Source organism: Furipterus horrens, unplaced genomic scaffold, assembly GCF_987537825.1.
Source record: "Furipterus horrens unplaced genomic scaffold, mFurHor1.1.pri manual_scaffold_6, whole genome shotgun sequence".
Taxonomy (NCBI): Eukaryota; Metazoa; Chordata; class Mammalia; order Chiroptera; family Furipteridae; genus Furipterus; species Furipterus horrens.
The window spans coordinates 43,111,802-43,136,319 of NW_028327176.1; the positions used below are offsets into that span (position 1 = coordinate 43,111,802).

The window sequence follows — 24,518 nt, forward strand, 5'->3', positions numbered from 1 at the left end:
CTATGGCTCTCCTCTCTGACTTTACCTCCTATCCTTGTCCCCATGCCACCCTGGTCTCCTTGATGTTTAGATATCCCACCAAGCACACCCCAAGTCAGGGCCTTTGCACCTGCTGTTTCCTCAGTCTAGACTGTCCTTCCTTCTGATAGCCACAAAGTTCTTTTCCTCACTTCCTTCCAGATACAGTCTCTGGACCCACCTTCATTATTCTTCATAGCTCCGACTTACCACCATCCGACATAGTACTTATTTGTTAATGGTCTTTCTCCATAAAGATGTAAATTTCATGAGCAACACACCTAATCTTGCTCCATGCTATATTTCTGGTATTTAAAATAGTGCTGGCTTCATAGCTGATGCTCAGTGCATGTTTAATGAATGAAAGGGTGAATGAATAAATCTCTTCAAATTAATAGGTATAACAATCTATTCAACAGTTGTATAACATTTGCTAATGTGGATAGACCTCTATCAATGATGTTTAAGTTGTTTCTACTTTTTCCTACTTTAATTAATGCTTGTGATAAACATTTTTGCACAGCTACTCTAATACATTGGTCCTTTTATTTCTGTAAGATATTTTCCTTAAAGCTGGATTGATGTATAAGAAATTGGGATATTTTAAATTTAATAGTCATTACCAATTTTCCTTAGTCACAGTTCACAGGCAAATCCCCAAAAAAGGCCTCAACCATTTTCCCAAACTGGGGCCAGGGTAATATTGCCCTTAGAAAGGACTGCTGAGTCCAAATGCTGTGAAGGTTTGTGGGTCATGCCTCTGCTGACCTTGGAGACAGCCACTGCTTTGGAAGTAGAAAGAATTTAGTTGGCTGATACATGTAGATAAGACAAAAAACAAATGAATTTGTCACATCCCTCTTCTCAAAGAACATAAATTCAGTAGGTCCTGGTCTAATGAAATGTTGTTTCTCAATAGTGTCAAGGGTTCATTTTCTTATTTTTTTCTAATTTGTGATTCTGGAAGCATTCATGAATTAGCTCAGTATTCATAACAGTTGCACAAAGTGTCTATGTCAGTTATCTGTTGCTGTGTAACCACACTGAAACTTGGTGGCTTAAAATAATAATTTATTTGCTCACAATTCTTGGCTGGGGACCTCTGGGCGATTTTTCTGCCAGTCTCTGTTGGGGTCACTTACGTGGCTGCAATCAGCCAGCAGCACAACCGGGGGTGCTGGATGATCCAGGATGGTTTCATTCACAAGTTTGGCAGTTATGCTGGCTGTTGGCTGGGATGCCTCTGTTCTTCTCCAAATAGCCTTTCATCTTCTAGGCTAGAATGAGCTTTTTCACAGAATGGCAGAAATGTTCCTGGAGGGCAAAAGCAAAAGCCTAGCCTTGGGAATTACCCAGTGTTACTATTGACCAATCAAGCCTTGAGGGACATCCAGATCCCCGGGGGGGAAGGGAGGATACAGACTCTCTCTTGATAGGAGGCAGGCAAAAATCATATTGCAAAGGAGCTGGACACAGGGAGGTGTGATGTGTTGGCAACCCTTCTGTAGCAATATACTACAGTGTCTGTGGAACACTGCCATATGAAAGAATAAAAATTTTCTTGCATTTGTAGTTATAGCTGTAAGATATTTGAAGTAGGATACAGATTCTTGGCATATTAAATGGCATTAAAATCCCAGAATTGACTGCTTCCTCACCGACCCTGGAGTTTGAGATTACTGATGAAGCCCCTCACAACTGCTTTACACCAATGGATCTCCTCCTGACCCTCACCATTATCTGCAGGAAACTCCTTTGAGTAATACAGACTTCGCATAGTTCGCTGATGATTATTACTTAAAAGGTGACAATGGCAAATATTGTGCAGGATATGTAACATCAATACCCTTCGATGTAATGGAAGTGGCACCTTTGCCTTTAGCTACTATAGCCCAACAAGCCAGATTACATGCACTCACACAGGCCTGCGCCCTAGCCAAGGGCAAAACTGCCAGCATTTATACTGACAGTGGATATGCTTTCCGAGTAGTTCATGATTTTGGAATGCTATGGCAACAAAGTGACTTACTTACTTCCAGCAGAAATAAAATGAAAAAGGCCAGTGTGCTAAGGAATTACTGGATGCTGGACTTTCACCTCCTGCTTAGCTGTTATTAAGATCCCAGGGCATTCTGAAGTTGCCTCTCTGAGCTGAAGGAAATCACCTTGCTGACACTCCTGCAAGGAATGGTGCCTTTAAGGGAACCAGCCTCTATGCTGGTCTGAAGAGCTATTTCCCCAAATAATAACTTAGAAAAATGGGCCAGAGAAGCCCAACAATTGGCTTCAGAAAAGGAAAAATGAGATTGGAAATCCAACAATTGTTGGTTTGTCAAAAAGAGAAAGTACTGGTTCAGGCCAAATAACAACTCAGTCCTATGGCTGTACAATTCCCACTCCTAACTGCTGTGCATGTGTTAAACCAATGGCCCACTGAGAAATGCTAGCATGCCTGAATTGAAATTGGTGGGGAAATATTAATAAGGCTGGAAAAAGCACCTACCTCATTTTTCCCTCTTGTCCAAAGTATAACCAGGGAAGCTTGTTCCCACTGCTCCCAGACATCTTAAACTCCCTAATGGACTATTCAAGGTTTGCAAATGGATTTCACACTGCTTCCCCTGCCTCATGGATATAAATATGTTTTAGTCATGATCTGTATGTTTTCTCACTGGACTTTTGCTTTCCCTTGTAGACAGGCCACTGCCCCTATAGTGGCTAAAAGTCCCTTTGGGAATGAGTATGCCTACCAAGGGAACTCTCAAACTCCATAGTGACCGGGGAACCAATTTTATCAGGTGCTTTGAGAAGTCTCTGTTGCTTGGCTGGTTTTACAACACTTTCACTGCACTCATCACCCTTAATCTTCATGTTTAGTTGAATGCACTATGGCATTATTAAGGTGTAATTGGCAAAATTTGTAGAGACCCTTCAAATACTTTGGTCATTCTAAATCTCAGATCCACCCCTTCTGATACCCGTAAACTCTCATCCTTTGAAATAGTCATAGGGTTCCCAGTACACCTGGACGCTGCCTCTTTTGATTTGCAGCTTATAAAAGAAGTTATACTTCAATATTGTAAAGGCCTAATACCATCTATCAAAATTAGCCATGCTCTTGTAGAGCAATCTTTTGACAATGTATTCCACGTAGATGAAGACCTGAAGCAAAACACTGCAAACTGGAAATTTTGTCTTTTGGGAAAGATACCCCCAGAAAGACATTCTTCAGCCTCACTGGTAAGGCCCCTATCAGTACTGCTGCCCAGCGCTTGGGCCACCAAACTCCAGGGAATAGACTTCTGGAGCCATGTGACAAGTCTAAAGAAAGCACCTAATCCTGACTGGATCTGTACACCCTCTGGTGACCTGAAAGTAAAGGTTTCCTGAAATTGAAGCAGATAACACTTGATAAAACGGCTTTCCTAAGATATTCAGACCAGGCACTTAGAAGGTTTATAATTCACAGAAGCCTCTCTGTCATCTAGACTATTAACTGACTCAGGATTTTTATCCAAATTCATTGTCTCTGAATTTTCAACCTGCAGGCTGTATTACAGATAAGACATTTTGTACCAGTTTTTAAAAAATAATACTTAATTGCAACCTCCCAGAATTGTGAAGTTTTATTTTTGTAATAATATTTAATAAAATTCAATTAAAAATTTTAAAAAAATTAAAATTCAGCTTTATTTAAATAAATTTTAAAATTTAATATTTATCTTTTTTTGCATTTTACTTAGTAGTATTAATAATTTTGAATGTTTTAGAAGAAAAACATCTTCACTTTGTAAATTCTTAGCTCCTTGGAAATGAGTACAAGTCAAGTTGGGATCAACTTAGGAGATATAACAGTAGAATTCAGAAAAGAAAAAAATCCCCGCAAAGAAAAAGCATTCAAATGAAGTTCTGCTTACATTTTTGAAAACCAGAAACATTGAAAGTGAGCAATCTTCTGTCGAGCAGGTTTCTCATAGAATTTGTGAGCAAAGAACTTTACAAATTCTTTAATGAACTTTTAATTGCTAATAAAAATGTGAAAAGGAGCAAGAAAATTGTTCTTATTAAATTCATGACTTGAACAAGTTGAATGAAATCTCTGCAAATTCACATTTTTACTACTGGATTGGCTAGAAAAGTTTGTTTGGTTTGTTTCCACAAGATGGCTTTAGTAGCACTTAGTTGTCTTAAACTTAGTTAGAAACAATCTTGTTAAATTGTATTGTGACAGCTGTCATTTCAACATGCATTAAAAACAATTGAAATTGGTGAATTTTTGTGCAGCCATTTTAATATTGAAGATGGAAGAAAATATGCAACATTTTTGGTGTATTATGCTTTATTATTTCAAGAAAGGTGAAAAATGCAACTGAAATGCAAAGAAAGATATCTGCAGTGTATGGAGAAGATGCTGTGATTGTTCAGACATGTTCAAAGTGGTTTGCAAAGTTTCTTGGCACTGTTGACATTTTGGCCAAATAATTCTTTGCTGTGGGGCTGTCTATGCATTGGAAGATGTTTAGCAGCACCCCTGGCCTCTACCCACTAGAAGCCAATAGCAGGAGATAGCCGACATACTCAAAATATCCCAATCAATAAAGTTATTGATGAAAATGAAAAAAGTGTCTTTTATTAAAAAAACTAAGTGGACTTTTTGGCCAACCCAGTAAATGAGGATTTAATTACAGACCCAAAGACTAAGAATGCATGTGGCCTTCATTTGCACTTGCGAGGATTAGGGTCTGTGGAAATGTGCTTATCAGCCTCTTTCTCACAGAGTCTACTTTTAGATTAGGCAGGAGGATGATGGGGAGTCATTCTGGAAAGCTGGTGCCTTGTCAGATTCTTTAGAAGAAATGGGTCTTCGGGGATACCCTGGGCCCCTGGTAGAATGGGAGAAAGAGCCACAAAGAGTGCGCTATCGTGACAGGCTTCCTGAGTCCTGCCAGAGCGATCCATGGGTCTACAAACAGAATATAATGAAAACTCTCCCTTCCACTCTTTCTCCCAACCATCAAGTTCACCTTCCTGCAGGCAATGAGCATGACCTATTTCTTCTATAACCTTTTAAAGATACTTCATGCACATTGAAACATTTATCTAACTAGTCTTTTTTTTTTTTTTGTTCTTTTTAAAAAAATCTTCACCCAAGGACATTTTTACATTGCTTTTAGAGAGAGGAAGAGGGGTGGGGGAGAAAGAGAGAGAAACATCGATATAGGAGGGAAACATTGACTGGTTGTCTTCTTGTAAGCCTCTGCTGGGGATCAAACCTTTAACCTGGGTATGTGCCCTGATTCAGTATTAAACCCATAACCTTTTGGTCTGTGGGACAATGCTCCAACAAACTGAGGCACACCAGCCAGGTGCCTAACTAGGCTTAAAAAAAAACCAAAAAAACATAAATAGTAACTATATATGGTGTCGGGTGGGTACTGGAAATATCAGGGGAGAACATTTTTGTAAAGTATATGATTGTCTAACTGTTACAGAATGGGGGTGTCCAAAAAACCCCAGAGCCTGCAGGCTGGGGGATGGGGAAAATGAAACAGCTTTCAGGATGCCTTTGCATGCCTGAGGCTAGTGGCTAGTGTCTTTGTTATGCAAATGGATTTGATGCATCCAAGGTCCGAGAAGATGGGAGGGGTCTTGGACCATGGGATGGTGTGGAAAGAGCTTACAGAGCCTGCATGAGGTTCTGTGAATGGTCCGAACTGGGTGCCATGCTCACTGCATCACAAGAGGTGGTCAGGGATTTAAAAATAAGCGGCAAACATTTTTAACTAGACACACCATGCTGCTTTGAAAAGAAGGGTTCTCCATGCGGTTTGGAGAAGGTGCTGTCCATGCAGATTAGAAACGGGGAACGCCATGCGGCTTGGGAAAGGAAGGAACACCATGCAGCTTAGAGAACACCTTGCGGCTTGGAGAAGGGGGAATACCTTTGTGGTTTTGGAAAGGAAAGGCTGGGAATTAACGCGTTTCTGGATTAAAAGCTGGTGGACACCACAACACAGAAGGACCTCCCCAATCAGAATTGAATGATTGGCAGCTACCGGTAAAGCTGAACTGTGTCTAGGAAGTAGGAAAACGGTATCTCTAACTTTTCTAAAACTAGCCTGGTTTGGTAAAAGGAGGCTGAATTATTTGTTTGTGGGTGTTTTAAAGAAAATAAGACTTAACGGCAGAAATCTGCAAATAATCTAAATCTATATAACTATTAAATAAACAATTCTTTTTCTTTTCACTAAACTCTGGTATTAAGAGTTATAATTCTGGCGGTGGGCAATCGGGCCCCTAACTAAACAGCCCGTGGGTTCTGTTTCAGTCGGAGAGCCCAGGGCTTCTGTTGCATAACCGCTATGCTATACACTGAAGCCAATACAAAATAATATTACAAGTAAACTGCAATTGAATAAACATACAAAGGCACATGGTTAATCATTGCTACATTGTTTGTAACGGTAAATCATTGCTTAAAAGTCTCTAACTTAAGCTTGCTCTCCATATATTCCTTTTTATCTGTATTTTATGACTTGATTATATTTTGAATTGGACTAAAAACTGTTATTCAACTTTCTAATCATTCATGGGAAGTTTCCACATAGTAGTGTTATCGGTGGAAGTGGGGTTCTTGTAGTATCTAAAGGAAAAGAATCTCCTAAGACCCACATGGGAGGATGTGGCTCTGTGGTATGGCTTATTGATGATATACACTTACGGGGTTTCCCTCCTGACTTGCCAATGTCCCATCTTCTTCTCTTCATGGAAAAAGTCCAATCTTGTCTGATAGGGCCAGGATGAAGGCCATTGCCCAGAGTTTATGCTCCATATTATAGTCCAGTGCAGCATCCAGTGTCTTAGCGTGTGTTTTCAGCTGGAGTCCCTTATTCTATTTCGGTATTCAGGCTTCCTCCTGGAGGCCATGAAGAGAAAAGATGTGTGCACCATGCAAGTGTGGGTCACAAACAACCCTGGGGTTATAACCAGGAGGGTTTGGGACAGACCAGGTGCTTTCTCAAAATGACCAACCAACTTCTCAGGTTTTTGCAGGTTTTGGGTAGGGTTCATCCCCCAGTGAGACTGAGAGGCCTCTATGGTCCAGCACCTCCCCCTGCACCCCCAGCAATCTGGTACCGGAGGGGACAAGGGAGGAGTGTTAATCTCCTTGGCGGAACAATGCTATGATGCCCTGGAGTGTGGAAAGTAGTAGCTTTCTGGTAAAGCCAAGCAGGCTCCTGCTTCCCAGTTTATTAAGCTCAATGTCTAGTCTCTTTTACTACCCTTCTCAATATCTAGCTAAACACCAATGGTAACAGTACACCTGAATAAATGTTTGCTGATTTGAAATTTTTAAAAATTCATAAATACAAGCATAGTAAAAATCATGGCCCAGCATCTTCCTTTTCCACTTAATATACTCATTTATTCAATAAATATTTACTGAGCACCTAACTCTGTGCCAGGCACATTTTTCAGTACTTGGAAGTGAACATGGAGCTTGCTTCATGGAGCTTACATTTTTGTGGGAAATAAACAAGTAAGTATATAGTGGAAAGTGATAAATGCTATGGCAAAAAGCAGGTTAAGGGTATAAGGAGCAAGTGTGTGTGCGTGGGGGGGAGGATGGTGGAAATTGTTGCTATTTTACGTTGGGTGGTTGGCAAAAGCCTTGCTGGTTAAATCATATTTGAGCCCAGGCCTGAAGAAAATGGGAGAGTGAGCAAGCATATATTTGGAGTAGAACACAGAGAGAACGTCCCATGGGAAGGTCTGAGGGAGGAGAATACTCCATATAAATAACAACAAGGCAGCCATCTAGCTGCATGGAGTAAATTTATCTCAGAAATATTCTGTATCATGAGAACTTTCTAGTCCTTTTTTACGTCTGCATTTCATTCGGTTGTATGTATGCACCCTAGTTGAAGCAGTCTTTGACTGATGGAAACTTGAGACGTCTGGTAATTTTGTTCTAGTAGTTACCTTTTTCTTTCTTCCTAGTAGTTACCTTTGTAGTGCTACAGAACAAAATTCAACTGAGTAAATTTGAAAATCTAATTGGCTTCATTAAGCAATTCATGAATTGGGCAGCATCCCCTGTGGCAACTAGAAGGACGCCCCCAGAGGCTGCACAGCATGGAAGGTTTTTACGCTCAGAAAGAGTTCTAAAAAGTTAAGAGAAGTGATTACTTCAGACAAGGACAAGTTTCCATAGAGGAAAGCAGGGCTTTTTATCAGGTGGATTACTTCATGCGTTGATCAGAAAATTTCAGATGATTGATTTAAATTTCACTCCAGGGAGAGATTGAAACTGCAGTTAGGTTAGTTACTAAGTTTTGGTTTGGTGATGTGGACCAGGAGAAGTAACTCCATTTTGTCCTGAAATTGAAAAAAATATACACACAGTGCATACATAACAAAGGGAGTTTTGGTGGTTGAACTGTTACATTTTTATTTCTTATTTATTAAAAAATTAATCATATTTATTATTTCTATAACAAGAATACAATAAAAAAAATAGAAAAATACCTGCCCTGATCGGTGTGGCTCAGTTGGTTGGAGCATCATCCTGTAAGCCAAAAGGTCACCAGTTTGATCCCCAGTCAGGGCATATACATAGGTTACAGGTTCATTCCTCAGTCGGGGTGTGTATGAAGCAACTGATTGATGTTTCTCTCTCACACTGCTATTTCTATTCCCCCCTCTGTTCTCCTTTCTAAAGTCAATAAGAATGGGCTAAGGGACAATTCCATGCAAGCCCTGGGAATGGCTCAGGGCCACTTATGCAGGGAATTCCAGAGAATTGCAGAACATTCTAGAAGAGGGGCTTCAGGCCCTCGACTCCCCCTCACCTGCCCTCCTCCCCTGCTGACACCCCACCCCAATGGAAAGGGCATGGCTAGAGAAGAGCCTCCACTCTGAGGCCAGCACTGCACTATGAGAAGCACTGGCTGGGGGTCAGGTGGATTGAATCAGACCCAGAGAGCTGCCTGAGGGGTGTAAATGAGTAGAGGGGCTGCACATCTAAGTGGAATCTTCAAAGCAAGCTGTGAGTGGAGCTGGATGGTAAAAGTGGGAAGACTTCAAGAGCAGGGGAACGGGAGGGCCTCCAGGAGGGCAGCCAGAATGAATCAGTCAGTGGTTCCCAAAGATATAGTCTCTTTGGGCGGAATGGTGAAGAGTTTGGGTTGTGAGGTCAGAGTGCATCTTTTAAATTCCGCCTCCGCACTCGGGTTCTGTGACTTTAGTCAGAGAGTATCAGTCTCCTCACCTGTAGAATGGCCATAATAATAATGGTGCCTAACCCATAGGTTCATGGAGAGGGTAAATGCCTGGCACGTGCTTCATGAATATCAGCTATCATTAAGGGAACTGAGGCTCCAAAGGCGATTTTTTCCTGCTCCCTAGTGCTACTTGCCCTGCCTCAGAGGGGGCATGAGGAGGTGTTTATTCAGTTGCCTAAATACTCATTTGCTTAACAAACATTTATGGAAACTTCTAGAGCATGGCCCTAACTTACTCCCGCCTTCCTCAAACTCCCTGAGAACCATGACTGGTCAATGGAGAGGCGCTGCTGGAGTGCAGAGATCGGTTTCTGTGGTTCCTGTTCTTAATGGATGTGTGCCATTGGGCAAGGCACCTGGTCCCTGTTGCTGCGTCTGTGAAGTAGTCACCAATGTCCCTCAAAGTGTGGGCCACAGGCCTGTAGCCTTGGCAGACCTGGATCCTGTTAGTTTGCAAAATCTTGGGCCCTTCGTCAGAGCCAGAACCTCTAGGGCTGCCCTTGAAAACTCCCTCTGTAGGTGACTTTTTGCTCACTGAAGTCTGAGGATTCCTCAGGTGAGCTGTCAGAGGTCTTCACAGAACCTGGCTCCATAGACCCACCAGGTGCTGATCAGGAAGGCAAATGGGCTGGGTTTCACTTTTATAGGCACCTATGGGTTTCTGAGGAGACAAATGTTCCCTTCTACCCATAGAGTTTAGAAACGGCTATAGTCTGAATGTGTGTGTCTTCCTGAATTCATATGTTGAAATCCTAACCCCCAAAGATAATGGTATTAGAAGGAGGGGCTTTGGGGAGGAATGCCCTTGGAAATGGGATTAGTACTTTTTCTAAATGAAGCTTCCCCAGAGCTTCTTACCCCTTCCCCTTAAGAAGATATGATGAAAAGTCTGCAGCCTGGAAGACGGCCCTCACCTGATCATGCTGGCACCCTGACCTTGGACGTCCAGCTTCCAGAACTGTGAGATATAATTTTTTGTTGTTCATGAGCCACCCAGTGTGTGCTATTTTGTTATAGCATCCTGAACAGGATAAGATACAGCTAGGCTGTGGTCAGTGCAAGAAAGTTCAGGTCCCCTTGTTTAAAAGCAGAAGAAAAGCTTTTTTCTTTCTTCTGGGGGCTCTGTCTTGACTCATTGTGTGTTTTAAATTTTGTTATTTAATGTCACACCCTCTCAGGCATGTGAACACTTGCCCGGGAGAGTACAGACCCTCACGGGTTGCCCCAGCCCTGCCACCCCCTGCCCCCTCCCCCTTGTTTGTGCTCCATTCTCTGCTGAAGGCACTGCAGCTCCCAGGATGACCTCTGAGCTCTGGCTGAAGCAAAAGTGATTACAGCTGGAAGAAAATGCGGCCAGCAGCAACCTGGTATTTAAGGTGATTAATGAATGGATTTGGAAATTTCCTCCTGCTTTGGCCTCAGCCTGCACGTGAACTGCGGTCGATGCAGCAGTACATTTCTGTATAATCTCTTTTGACAGCTAGGAAGAGGGCAAACCCAAAAGACTAACCCAATTACAGTGAAGGAGAGATCTGGCTGCTCCCTGTCGACAAGGTGAATACAAGGGCATCCCAATTCAGGGATCAAGCGTTTTGGGACCGGCAAGCTGCTGGCACAGAAAGTGCTTTCCTGTCCAGCTCCCTGGCATATATTTTATTTTGTGACAAATGGTGACTGTCACTGTTTTGTAAAGTAGAGTGATGTGAAGGGAGCCAAAGTGGTTTGGATTCCATGTACCGCCATAGCCAGGCCTGTGATATGTCCAGCTAGGGGGAAAGGTACAGTGGTTAGAGCCCTGATCAGGAACTCAGAAAAGTCGGGGTCTCCTCCGATTCTCTATCTTGTGGGGTGGCCTTGGGTAGACATTCAGCTTCCCTGTGCCCCGGTATTCGGGTCGGCAGCCGTCCGTCTCGAGAGACGATGGTGTAGCTTCTTAAGAGTCTATCTGCACCGCCGAGAATGGTTGTGCAGTCCGACTCCGGAGTGACACGGTATCTGTCTCCTCCCGTGTTGAATCGACATCTTGCGATGACGCTGGAGTGTCCTCTCCAGTGAAGCTGAAGCTACAGAGCCTGGGCAGGGTGATATGGAGGGTCTGCTGTTGCCCATGCAGCAGACCCCCCCTCTCTTTGCAGCTGAAGGATCCAAGGGAAAGACGGAGTCAATACAGCTTAGTTTCAGGTGCGCCGCAGGAGTTGCCGGTGTTGACTACAACGTCAAACCGCCTTAGGGACTCCGGCTCCGGATTTTCTGTCGGGGTTTACTCCCTTAGCCTTTCCCCTGAAGAGGTATGCAGCAAGGCAGCGGAGGTTTTTGGAATCAGAGTTTTCCTTCTCTGATGTGCCCTGACTGGAAGATCGAACCAGCGACACTTAGCTCGCAGGCCGACGCTCAATCCACTGAGCCAAACCAGCCAGGGATAACCCCGCCCCCCGCCCCCCCCCCCCACGGTATTCACATATAACATAAAGGTATAAAATTAATTATCCTCCAGCTCCACCACCACCTCATTTAACATTTCATATGGTTAAAGATTTAAAAGAGATACTTCAGCCTGTGCAGTTAATTTTATGAGAAGAGTATTAAGAACATAAGGCAGAGTGGGATGTAAACCGAAAGTTGTTACACCACAAAGGCTAAAATGTCATTAGAGCTTGACGTTTCTTTCCTAGGCCATGGGGAGCCATTGAAGGCATCGAAAGAGGAAAGAGCTGTGTTCAGAGCTGAACTGAGGAAGATGTAGTGGGATGCCAGGTTTTGGAAGAATTGAGGGTAGAAGGGTCCAGGTACGTCACTTCCAGCAGCGCCTAGTGGAGTGGCCAACAGCCTGAGTTGTATTGTTGGCTGCTGCAACCCATGCCTCGCCCATGACTCTCCATCCGTGAGAAAGACACACTGCAGTGGTGGGAAGCACAGAGTGTGAAAGACTACTGTCAGAATGGATGGAAGAGCCGGCTCAGAGCCTGTTTGACAGAAAACCGGAAGATGCCTCCTACTCCATTCTCTGCTCCTCCTCCTACAGGAGCAATGATCCCACTCCCCCCCCGCCCCCCCTCCCAATCTCCCAAGTCCCCCTCTCCCTGGTATGCTGCCAGCACCACATATGGGGGTTTCTTCTCCTCCTGGGATGATGCAGGTGGGACCTGCTCCTGGAGTGAGGCCGCCTGTGGGAGGCCACATGCCAGTGACACCTGGGCCCGTCCATGGTGGTACCCACTTGGCCAGGAATGACTCGACCAGACAAGTAAGAAGACAGGGATCCTCTGTCTATCAGTTTTGTATTACTTGTTCTACTTCACCAGGAGGTCATGGTTCTGTGATTCTGGGTGTTTTCTAACAGCATGACAAGGAAGACTTGCTCCCCCTTCTTATCTAAGAGAATAGTTTTGGAGGGGAGTAGTGGGACCAAAAAAAGCAATTTTCATTTGTATTGTGAACTGTGAATATAAAATTGTCAACTCTTTTAGTTAAAAAACAAAAAGGCCCTGGCCAGTGTGGCTCAGTGGATTGAGTGCCAGCCTGTGAACCAAAGGGTCCCTGGTTCAATTCCCAGTCAGGGCACATGCCTGGGTTGTGGGTCAGGTCCCCAGTTGGGGCGCCCATGAGAGGCAACCACACATTGATGTTTCTCTCCCTCTCTTTCTCCTCCCTTCCTCTCTCCCTAAAAATAAATACATAAAATCTTTTAAAAAATAAATAAAAATCCAGGTAAAAGGCTGTGCATACCTACATGCCTCTGCCTTTACCAGGTAGCACCAAGCAGCCCCCCTAACCCTCATTCCCTCTGCGGGCAGACAGCTCTCACTGCCTCACTCACCATCATGTGGCATTGTCAGGCCTGAACATTTTTGCCAACCAGATGGGTGTGACCTGGCATTTCATTGTAATTTTAACTTGCATTTCCCTGGTGAGTAGAGCATTTGAATATGTTTTGTATATTTATTGGATATTTATGTTTCCTGTTCTGTGAAGTTTCTGGTAAGTCTTTTGTCTAATTTTCTTCATGTTTTTTTTAAAATCTTACCCTCCTCGATAGAGTCTGGATGCTAATCTTTTGTCAGTTATATGCATTGCAGATGTGTTTTCCCAGTTTGTATTTGGTTTTTTTAACTTTGTTTACGGAGACTTTAGAAAAACAGTCAGAAAAATTATAACAGTCGAATTTATCAACATTTTAATTTATGATTTGTTCTTTGGTGTCTTTGAGAAATCCTTCTCTACCCTCAAATCACAAAGCAATTTCAAAATTTCTCCTATATTTTAAAAAGTTTTTAAGCTTTCCTTTCATGTTTTCGCTTGAACACACCAAATTTATTTTCTGTACATGGTGTAGGGTAAAGTAAGGTGAACATCCAGTGCTTTCTTTTCCCGCACTGAATGTCTCATGGCCCTGCTCAGTCTCCCAGGGCCAGGAAGAGGGTTAGACAAGTGAGGTGCCCCCTCTCAAGGTCGTGAGGGTCTGCAGCTGAGAGTGAGCACCTTCTTCAGTTTCGCACACTGGGTGCCCTACTTGCCCCACCCTGTCTGCCCCTTCCAGGGGACCCAACCCATGGCAGAAAATCTTGTCCCAACACAGACACACACAAGACTTTGGGTCTCCTGCGCAGGAATGTTGATTCCTGAGACAGAAGATTCTTTGTGAAAAAGGAGTAAAAGAGCCCTGACATCTCCTGTGGGCTCCAGGCTGAGGAAGGAGGGCTGCCTGGGGGTGCTGGGGGTGGGGTCAGAATCAGCATTGGTGCCTCTGAGATGTGGTGACAGACTTTATTTTTTATTGAGGTTTCTGTGGGCCAGGGGCTGATGTTTACAGGGCCTTTCTCCTCCATGCTGTCTTAGGGGGCACTGCAGGCTCTGCTCCCTGCCTTCTCCATAGAATGTGGGAGGTACTTGAGGGTACCCCAGAAAGTTAGGTTACTACACAGATGTGGAACAGATAACAGTAGGAGTAGAGAAAGATTGTCTTTCAATTTTCTTTCAGTACTTCTGACTGTATCTGGGAGAAAGTCTTCCTTCGGTCTAACCTGTCAAGCCTCTAATACTCACTAATTACCCTTTTGAACTCCTAGAGACTGGGCCTCTGGCTTCGGGCCCTTGGGAGCCATGCTGTCTGACTGGATAGATATTTAATCACACTATTTTGCTTGCACTGTGTTTGCTGGGGTTTGCCTTCTATTCTGGTAAGTGAGGCAGTTTGTTGCTAGTGGTGCTAATAGAAAGTTTCCTTTTTAATACATGCATTTGAGCAAAGAAGGTCACCTGATGTATGTGAAATCACATTTATGTGTACACTTGGATAAAAGATGTAGAAAAGCAGGGTCAGCAGAATGTTGATGACAGTTATCTCATGATGATTTTTCTCTATACTTTTTTTTGGTGTTGTTTGCATTTTTTACAAGGAGCATACGTTATATAGTCAGAAAATAACTTTTTTGTTATGGAGAAATGTATATATGTTTAAAGGAATGTACTAAGCACCTAATACAAAGAATATAAGGCTTTACAACATGATTGACTTAGCCTGGGCCACTTGGTGCTGGGAGATCATGAGGAACTGGCCCAGGCAAAGGGTAAGCCTACCTGTCATGGAAAATTCGGGCACCTACTGCTGGGCACTGGGCTTTGCCTTTTCAGCACTGTTCAGTGGATTTTATTTCAGAGTCTCAGCTACAACTTTTGAATCAGGATAAAGCACTGATCATTTGACAAGACAAGGCCGAGCTTCTGTGGTGTTAGATCTTTGCTCTTTGCCTGCCTATAGATGCCTCACATTGGGGTGGACAAAGGGAATTTAGCCAGGGTCTAGATTTCTCCTATTGGGGATGCTGTCCTGTGAACAGTCTGTTGTACCAGAGCTTATTGGTGACAGTTCTATCCCTGCTCGGCTGTTCCCCATCTGCAGAGTCAACATTGTCTGGCTCTCTTCCCAAAGAGTCCTGGCAGCTGGTGCCAGTTCAGGTGCTGGCTCTTCCTCAACATAGGGCCTCATTTAACAGGAGCCCCTGGGGCAAAAGATTCCTCATGTGTAGCCATAGGTACCCTTGGGTTCATGGCCCTCAGGAAAAAGCTCTTTTTCAGATCACACTCTGAGTTACTATTTAATCTCTGATGGGGCCCACACAGTCCAGACACAAGGAGCAGACAGTGAATCCCAGCTCTTCCAAGGGGGTTTACCTGACTTCATGGTCTGATTCCTATTCTGAGCATCTGATTCTGGGACAGATGGGGGTTGGGCCAACAGTGTCTGCCATCCTGAGATAATACAGACCATGTATGTAGTCACTAATCAGTAGGACAAGACTGTCACAGGCCCTGCCCTCATGGGGGCGACAGTTTGGTGGAGAAGGCAGACAAACAATGGCAGATGTAAGGACGGTTTACAGGGTGGGACCCTGCTGCAGCACATAGCAGGGGCCTCTGAAAGGGGCAGGGAGGGGTGTCTGAGCTGAAGCCATTTAGACTGAAACACTCTGGGGTAGGGAAATTTTCCCCTTCTCCCCTGAGATATTCTGGCTGGCCTAATAATCAAATTGACATGAAACAGATTAACAGGGGAAAATAACCCAATTTAATTATGTATGTGCATACTGGGGTTCCTGTAAGAATATGGGACCGCAGGACAAATCAGGCAGGTGAGGCCTATATGCCATCTTGAGCTAAGGAGAAGGGGGTAGTGGTTTATACTTCAAAGAGAAGGTAGGCAATTCACAAACAGATGGGAAGGCACAAATATTTGGTAAACAAATTATTGCTAGGCCACCCAGAAACAATGGGACACAGAGGGGAGTCTACCAAACAGATTTTCTGGGTTCTTTCCTGTTTGCCACACTTAGTTTATATTAAAATATAGTTATCTAGTTATATGATCCACCCTGGCTGGTTTGGCTCAGTGGATTGAGCGTCGGCCTGCGAGCTAAGTGTCGCTGGTTCGATCTTCCAGTCAGGGCACATCAGAGAAGGAAAACTCTGATTCCAAAAAACCTCCGCTGCCTTGCGGCATACCTCTTCAGGGGAAAGGCTAAGGGAGTAAACCCCGACAGAAAATCCGGAGCCGGAGTCCCTAAGGCGGTTTGACGTTGTAGTCAACACCGGCAACTCCTGCGGCGCACCTGAAGCCAAGCTGTATTGACTCCGTCTTTCCCTTGGATCCTTCAGCTGCGAAGAGAGGGGAGGTCTGCTGCATGGGCAACAGCAGACCCTCCATATCACCCTGCCCAGGCTCTGTAGCTTCGCTTCACTGGAGAGGACACTCCAGCATCATCGCAAGATGTCGATTCAACACGGGAGGAGACAGATACCGTGTCACTCCTGAGTCGGACTGCACAGCCATTCTCGGCAGTGCAGATAGACTCTTAAGAAGCTACACCATCGTCTCTCGAGGCTCTGTAGCTTCAATTTCACTGGAGAGGACACTCCAGCGTCATCGCAAGATGTCAATTCAACACGGGAGGAGACAGATACCGTGTCACTCCCGAGTCGGACTGCACAACCATTCTCGGCGGTGCAGATAGACTCTTAAGAAGTTACACCATCGTCTCTCGAGACGGATGGCTGCCGACGAGTTATATGATGTTAGCTCCCTTACTGGAGCAGGTCCTCTGCCTAAATTCATTTAGGCAATTTTGGGTCAGAGCTTCTTCCTGAGTCTTGTTATTATTATTATTATTTTTAATAACCTGCTTAAAATAAACAATATTCAAAAAAAGGCATATTTGCGGGTGGCAAAACTCCGCTTCCCTTCAACACAAAGAAAAACTTCACCAGGTGAGGAGATGTGGGAAGGAGTGACCCAGGAAGAGGGAACAGCGTATGCAGAAATCCAGAGGCCAGAGGGACTTGGCTGTGTTAAGCTGGGAGAGCTTTAGCTGGCTAAAGGAGAGAAAATAGGGCGGAGAGATGGGCAGGGCCCACATCCTGTTGGACTTCCTAGGATAGGAGTTCTCGACCAAGGGCAGTTTTGTCCCTCAGGGACATTTGGCAAGATTGTCCCAAATGTGTTTATGTGGGTGTGTGGGGTGCTACTGGCATCAAATAGGAAGAGGCCCTGGATGCTGCTAAACATCCTGCAATGCACAGGACAGTCTCTGGCAACAAAGAATTATCCAGCCGGAAATGTCAGTAGCGCTGATGTTGAGAAACTGGGATCACTTTAAAGGCTTTGTTTTAAAGCCAAGCGGAAGCTTTGACCAAGTTTTACACAGAAGAGGGACATGATCAGATTTATGTTTTAAAGTGATCAGTCCTGCTGCTCTGAGGCAACTCTGAGATCTAACTGTTCCAGTTCAGAGCCACTCTTAATAGTTTTGGACCCTTTTCTCCAGTTTGGGAATTTCCGGCCTCTGTGATTCTCTCCCTGCCAACACCCCCCCCCCCCGCCCCCCAGCCTCACACCCCAACCCTGGTTTTGACTGGAAAATCCATCCAGTTCAGAGAAAATGATTCAGATACTTAGTAACAGCTAAGCAGGCCAGGGGGTTTTCCATTGAGCACAATAGACATAGCACTGGGGTCTGCCAAATGTTTTAAGTCCCATGTGCCAGGCAGAAAATGGCCCCCCAAAGATGTCCTAAACCCCAAAACCTGTGAATATGTTACTATACATGGCAAAGAGATTTTACAGATGTGGTTAAGGAACTTGAAATAGAAAGTTATCTGGATTATCTGAGTGGGCCAATGTAATCACAAGGTTCCTTATAAAAGGGAGACAGGAGGGTGAGATTCAGAGGAGATAAGCTGACAGCAATGGTGGGGTCAGGGAGAGAGATCTGAAGGTGCTATGCTGCTGACTTTGAAGATGGGAGATAGGCCAGTACTATAAAGTAATAAAGTTGTGTGCTACTAAATTTCTGGCAATTTGCTAAAGCAGCAACAGGAGACTAATACAGCCTGGAAGGAGTTTCAGTTGGCTCTAACATAATAAAACCTGCAAAATAAAAATTAATAATGTCATTTATTTTAAAATTTATTTCATAATATTTAATATGTACAAAAATGTGTAAACACTAGTATAACACACACAACCAGGTATTACCTGCCTTCCCAACTTAAGAAATGACCCATCCTGGATCTCATTTTCCTATCTTTCTCCTACAGATAATTAATATCCTAAATTTGGCACTTAGGATTCTCATACATTTTTATACCTTTATCTCCAATCAATATGTAATACTGCTTTGCTTGCTATTTGATATGAATGATGTCACAGTGTGTGTTTTCTGATGCAATTCACTTCTGGTTGATGGATATAGTAACTGCACATTACCCTACTGTATGAATGTGTCATTATTTATCTATGCTGCTCATCAGCATATAAGTTAGCGGTTTTGGATGTTACAGACAGTGAAGCCATAAACATTTTTGAGCTTGTCTCTTGGTGCATCTCTGTAAGGGTTTATCTAGGATTGATTCCTAGGAATGAAACTGCTGGAACCTTGGATGAACATGTTTACAGAATTCCAAAGTGCTCTTCGCAGAGGTCAGGCCAATCTTCATTCAACCAGCAATGCACAGACCTGGTGGTGATATTGTCAGACTGTACAAGTTTTGCTGATATGATGGGTGCGACATGATATTTCACTGTGCTTTTCACTTTAATTTTTCTGGATTGCTATGAAACTGAGCAATCCAGACAATGAAAGTTAATAAGTCATTCCTGTTTCTTCCTCTATAAATTGTCCATTGTTCTCTATAGAACTGACTGTCTTTTTCTCATTAGTTTGTAGAAATTTTTTATATTACTTTTGATACTATTCCTATGCCGCTACGTGTATTGTAAATATCTTCTCTCATTTTGTGGTTTGTATTTTCAATAAGACATGGTGTCTATTGAAGCAGGGATATCATTTTATTCCAAGGGACCATTTGGGCAGAAATTCAGTTTCATGATCCACCCAGGATACTGATCTGTTAACTTAGTTTCAAGGCTGGACTGGTGCAGATAGTTAAGAGGTGTTCTATAACATGATTTTTGAAGTGAGGAGCGCCTTCTGGACACCCAGTTTTAAGATTTTGTTTACTTATTTTTAAAGGGAGAAAGAGAGGGAGCAAAACATCGATGCGTGAGAGAAACATAGATCAGTTGCTTCTCGCACACACCCCAACCAGGAACTGGGCCCGCAACCCAGGCACGTGCCCTGACCAGGAATCACTCTAAGACCTTTCACTTTGCAGGATGATGCCCAACCAACTGAGCTGCACTGGTCAGGGCATCGATTTTGTTAATACTTCCTCATGAAGTGATATCCAAATATTTATTTAAATCAGATATCACAAGCCCAATGCGTACAGGGGCCAAGCGGGTAACACGAAAGATTAAGATGGGCTGGGTGGGCCGTGCAGGCCTCTCAGAGGCACTTGTCGGGGGCGGCCCTGTTTTCCTCCTCACAGCAACCCTATGAAGTAAGTGACAGTACTATTCTTATCTCACAAATAAGGAAACCGAGGCTTAGAGAGGTTAAGCAACTTGCCCAAAGTCACATAACCAGAGAGTAAACAAGAACCAGGATTCAAAATGAGGCCATCTGTATCTAGGGCCCATACTTTGATGCTGCAATGCTGCTCAAGACACAAGAAATAGTTCACATTTCTCTGAACTCTACTACAAGAAATATGGCGGTGTAGGTGAGGCTGTAAGTGGCACCTGGCAGTGGACCTCAGTGTTGGGAATGATTAGGGCACTGTGAGGACTGCAAGCAGGAGAGGAAATGCCCGTTATGTGGGCCCGCGATTCCTGCCTCAGCAGCAGGAAGTGCAGACCTGCTGTTGCCAGGTCTGGTTGTTTTCAAGAGAAGCTGCAAATCCAGATTTTTATGGGAATGTCAATTGATTTTTTTAAGTATAATGATCAAATTCAGTAATTTTACAATGTTGCTCAGGCCAAATAAAATATTTTTGTGGGCTTCCACGTTTTGACCTTTGATCTGCCTTAGAATGAATTATTTGTTTACAGTCTGAACTACCCGTGGGGGGTAATCCGGTTCATAAGAACCATGTGAAATAATATTTCCTTCCACTTGTACTACAATAACCTCTTTTAAGTAACAAGTATCTCCCTGTAATATAATGCTTAGGAATTTGGAGTCCTCCATACAGTCTCACAGACTTTAATCTTATCTCAAATCGTCTTTCCACACAGAAGTTGTGACTGATGAAATAGTCCCAGAACCTAGGACTGATGATCCTGGTATCCACTAGCTGCACTGAACCTTGTGAAAATGATTGTTTTTTCCTTCCAGGCCAAGGCAAGTGTCTTGATATCTGTAATTTACTTGAAATTACTGCAGTATTGACATGTAATGCTGTTTACTCACTAGTTAGATTAAGCTTCAATTCCAGGTCATCTGCCAAGGTGGCCCCTGCAATTGCTTGAGTAATCTATCCTTTGCTCTACAGCAGACACTGCACATCAGCACAATAATATCATAAATGGATTTTATTTGATGAAATTTGGGGCTTGGTCTTTAGCATGAGGAATGATAGATAAGAGCTCTTACTGATGAAATTAAAGATAGTCAAGGTATGTGAATAGGCTAAAATATTTCAGAGGCACTCCTCGCATTTGCCCGCACCTTTTAAGAGTCTAGCAAGGCCATTTGCATGAACCTGTAAGGAGGGTGCCAGACACTTGATGCTGAACCACTCCTGTCTCCAGACATAGCTTTAGGGGGTGTTTCTTGTTGCCTGGTGCTGATCACAAGGATAATGAAATGCCTTTGAATTGTTGTTGGTTCTGCCGCCAATGAACTATTTATGCCAGGCAGCCATTGGGTCACTTAAAAGGACAGGAGCTGGGACTTGGGGAAACCTACAGGGCAGGTAGCATGAAATGCTCTGTGCCTAATTGCTCATGAATGTTTATTTAATATATGTCTCTATAAAGGGATAAGATCTGGTTTTTGTTTTGCTGTCATTATAATGTAATAGCAGGCAGCTGACTCTCACCCACTTCCAAACATCTTGGGCTACTTATAGACTAAAATTAATTTAGGTTAGTTCTCCAAAACAAGATAGTAAAGAGTCAGACCTCAGAGATGAGAGTTGGCCACTGAAGGCCCCAGGAGTATCGGATCATCCTTGCTTCCCATGCCCTCCATGCTGCAGATGGGCCTTTGAGTCCAGGATGGAGCCACCTCTCTGCTCTTCCTTACCGGGCCTTGTGAGGTTGCCCATGAGAGCTGTGTAGAACCAAGCAGCTCCTGGAAATCCGGCCCCTCCCACCATAGGAGGCAAGCAGAAAAGCTGGGCTGCGGGGAAGCAGCTCCGTTGAACGCTTGCCAGTAAGCATCTTAACCTGAAGTCGGAATTAGAGAAGTGGTTTTCCAGTTTGCATTTTTAAAAACAGTATCCTCCACAGCTCACTGTGCTAGATTACAGAAGCCTATAGATACTTTTCTTGCCCTTGAAAGGTGAACAGAAAATCTTTGTTTCAATAAATAGATTGATAAATAGGATAACGCTCTCCTTCAGGCACTGCCTCCACACAAACCAGTTCTTCTGTCAGAAAAACTCCTCTGTTTTTCCTTTAAGTTTATTTCTTTCTCTGTGAAATCTTGACTTTATAAATCCTTTTCTTTACCCCTTAATTTTTCCTGCTATGGCCCTGAAAATCTTTCTGTGGCCCTCTTTCAAACTTCAGTATTTATCTTCCTTTAATTTTCACTCATGCTCTCTGGCCTGAATCTTAACCTTAAAATTACACTCCGTGCAGATACTCTGTCTTGTTCCTGAGTGTCACAGGATTTTCAAAGCACTCCTGTTTCATGCATAGATATCTTTTCCCCAACTACATTTTAGACCTATTAAGGACAGCGGCTGTTTTAATTGCTTTTGTTTCTCCCTACCCTACAGCACCTACTCTACAAATAAATTCTTAATAAATAAATATCACTTCTCATCCCTTCTAGAATATTTACAGTCCATAAATATGCAATTCTTTTTAATGGAAATGGAAGTCTCTAGATTGAGGGAGGGGTCACTATTATTATCACTAACATTGTAAAACATTTATTAATCCAGCATTTCACTAAATCCTCATACAAAAATCCTACAAAGTAGGTATTATTGTTCCCAGTAACCAATGAAAAATTGAGACACAAAGAAGTTTAATAATTTGTCCAAGGCCATGGGGATTCCCCTACCCTGGGGAAGTCCCAAACACCAAAAATGAAGTGGTAGAAGAAGGGGAAGGATTGTACAAGGGGAGAGAAAGTTGCTTTCAGCAAGCCTGTAGAGTAAGGCCTCTTTACTAGTTTGGTAGTTTAAACATATGTCCACAAATTATTTGATACACTTCCCCTCAAAAAGTGGAGCTTACTTCCTTCCCCTTGAGTGTGAGCTGTCGTGCTTATAGAATAGCATGCAGCAAAAGTGAAAATGTATGGCTCCTGAGACTAAGCCATGAAAGGCATCGTGGCTTCCTCCTTGCTCTTTCCCTTGGTCACTCATTCAGTAGCGGACACTCACTCAGGACACTGAGCAGCCAATGGTGAGGTCCATGTGGCAAGGAATGGAGGTCCCCCTGCCAATAGCCAGCAAGAAACTGAGGACTTCTGCCAGCAGCCACTTGAGCAGCCCCAAGCAAGCCTTCAGATGGCAGCAACTCCAGCTGACTTTGTGACTGCCTCATCACAGGGGACCCTGAGCCCAGTCCCCCAGCTAAACTAGTCCCCAATTACTGACCCACAAAACCTGAGAGATAATAATAAATGTTAGTTGTATTACACTTCTAAGTTCTGGGATAATTTGTTATACAGCAAAGATACCCAGTACAACTAAGTTAACCTCTAAGTGAGTAGTTCTTACTTGTTGGGGTGTCAGGCACCCCTTTGAGAATCTGATAAGAGCTATGGTCGCTCTCCTCAGAAAAATGCACAGACACAAAAACATGTAGCTCTCTGTTTCTGCAGGATTATATAGTCTGATAAAGCCCATTCATGGATACTAAAAACTCCTTCTTGAAACACTATAATCATGCAAGTGTGAACTGTTTCACACAAAATCCCTTTCCCATGGATGACTAAGCATTTTAGTATCCTTTCTTTCAGTTTATTTTTCCTTGAGATAGAAGAACCAGTTAAGGAAGGATTCCACACCACATTCCCTAAGGCTCTTTCCATCAGTGCATTTCTGAAAGCAAAGGGGTCAAACTAACTTTTCTCATGTTTCTATTTTTGTGACTCAGTGCTTGGGAGAGAGAGGACGACTGGTGGAATTTCCAGAAAAGCTAGAAACAGTGATTATTAGAAATACAGGAAGGAATTGTGTCCTTGAAAGATTAAAGCTCTAGGGATCAGAGCTAGATGAGTGGGTTTGGTTTATATTCTTGGGACACATTTGAGCATTTGGGGGAATCTGACTGAGCTCACTCTCCATCCATTTGAGCCCCTCCACCTTTGTTTTCACCTCTCTAGGCTGACATCACTAGTGCAGACGAGAAGCATGGTTATTTCTCTCCATCTTCTACCTGTGTAGATGAAGACTGCTATGGGGACACAGATATAAGAGGAAGAACAACCGTAACTCCTCTCTGAGGTCAGTATCTGCTAAATCCCTCAAGGCTGTGATTTCTGATCAAACCACGGATGGTAATTATAGCTCTCAGAATTGCTTCCACTTTGGGGACCCCAGAACGGTTCTCATTTCCATTAATGAGCACACTTCCCTGAACTACAGAAATGTCATGTAATCCAGGAAGAGAGACAGTGCTTGGTGGCATGATGGTGTGCTATTTGGGGCAAATTAAGACATCTTAACAGGGTTTGGATATATGAAACTGGAACCCAAGAGAGGTCTGGGTTCACAGATATTTGGTAGCTAAAACATGAGGGAAAAAGAGCTTGCTCACTGAGAATGATAACCTGGAAACTTAACTGGTAGGGGAGGGAGAGGAGCCCATTAAAGAGTGAGAGGATTGATTGGAGAGCTTGGGAGAAGAACTGGGAGAGAAAAATGGAAGGAAAATCAGTGGAAGAGGGTGTTTCAGGATGGAGGGAATGTTAAGTAGTTTCACATATGAACCAAGTGTTCAGGGAAATGAGAGTTGGAACATGTCAACTGTATTTAACAGGAGTAGAGGCTCCCGGGTGGGCCTGAAAAGAGCTTGTTGGTGGAGTGGAGAAGGCAAAAGCTTGACTGGAGCAGGCTGAGGAGTGAATGAACTAAGTGGCTCATGTAAAAATGACTAAACACAGTCACCCAAGGTTTACAGTTGGATAAGACAGA

The 24,518-nt window shown here is 43.5% G+C and overlaps 1 long non-coding RNA gene and 1 pseudogene across 1 annotated transcript in view; both read left to right on the top strand.

The window, feature by feature from the left end:
• Positions 1-12,141: 12,141 nt before the first annotated feature.
• On the top strand, positions 12,142-12,550 carry LOC150006040 (U1 small nuclear ribonucleoprotein C pseudogene; annotated as a pseudogene).
• An 11,111-nt stretch (positions 12,551-23,661) lies between these two features.
• Positions 23,662-24,518, top strand: part of LOC150006041 (uncharacterized) — a 32,574-nt gene continuing 31,717 nt past the window's right edge. Inside the window, exon 1 of the long non-coding RNA XR_016511721.1 lies at positions 23,662-23,828. This is a non-coding gene — a long non-coding RNA (uncharacterized LOC150006041). The remainder of the gene's footprint in view (positions 23,829-24,518) is intronic.